Raw genomic sequence first — 397 nt, forward strand, 5'->3', positions numbered from 1 at the left:
AAAATCGACCCATGTTTTTACCCTGCAAACACGCAGAGCTTTAAATGTGAACTGGTGGATCGATAAGAAGACAATGCATTATAAAAATCTAAACATAGGGGTGTGTGATATGTATGGTCTGCGATAATATCGTAATTGTTGTTTTAAGGATGTGCGATTTGATATTACCGAGTATATCGCGAAAAGCAAACAAAACACCTAGAGTATGCGTGCATACATTACATGATGAAGTCTAGCAGGTTAGACAAGTGAGTGCGTGTGCGCATTTATAGTGCGTTCTTTCACTGCATTAATCAGTCTATTAAAATGCATTTAGAATTATCACATAGTTCAAGATATGGGGCAGAAAATGTATATATTTATATCATTTCATATAGTTAATATCACACGAAGAGTG

At 35.3% G+C, this 397-nt stretch overlaps 1 protein-coding gene across 1 annotated transcript in view; it reads left to right on the forward strand.

Annotated features, from left to right (window-relative positions):
- Nucleotides 1-397, forward strand: part of LOC107732722 (fasciculation and elongation protein zeta-2-like) — a 13,752-nt gene that overhangs the window by 9,734 nt on the left and 3,621 nt on the right. The window lies entirely within an intron of this gene.

Source organism: Sinocyclocheilus rhinocerous, unplaced genomic scaffold, assembly GCF_001515625.1.
Source record: "Sinocyclocheilus rhinocerous isolate Xijiao unplaced genomic scaffold, SAMN03320098_v1.1 scaffold369, whole genome shotgun sequence".
Classification (NCBI taxonomy): domain Eukaryota; kingdom Metazoa; phylum Chordata; class Actinopteri; order Cypriniformes; family Cyprinidae; genus Sinocyclocheilus; species Sinocyclocheilus rhinocerous.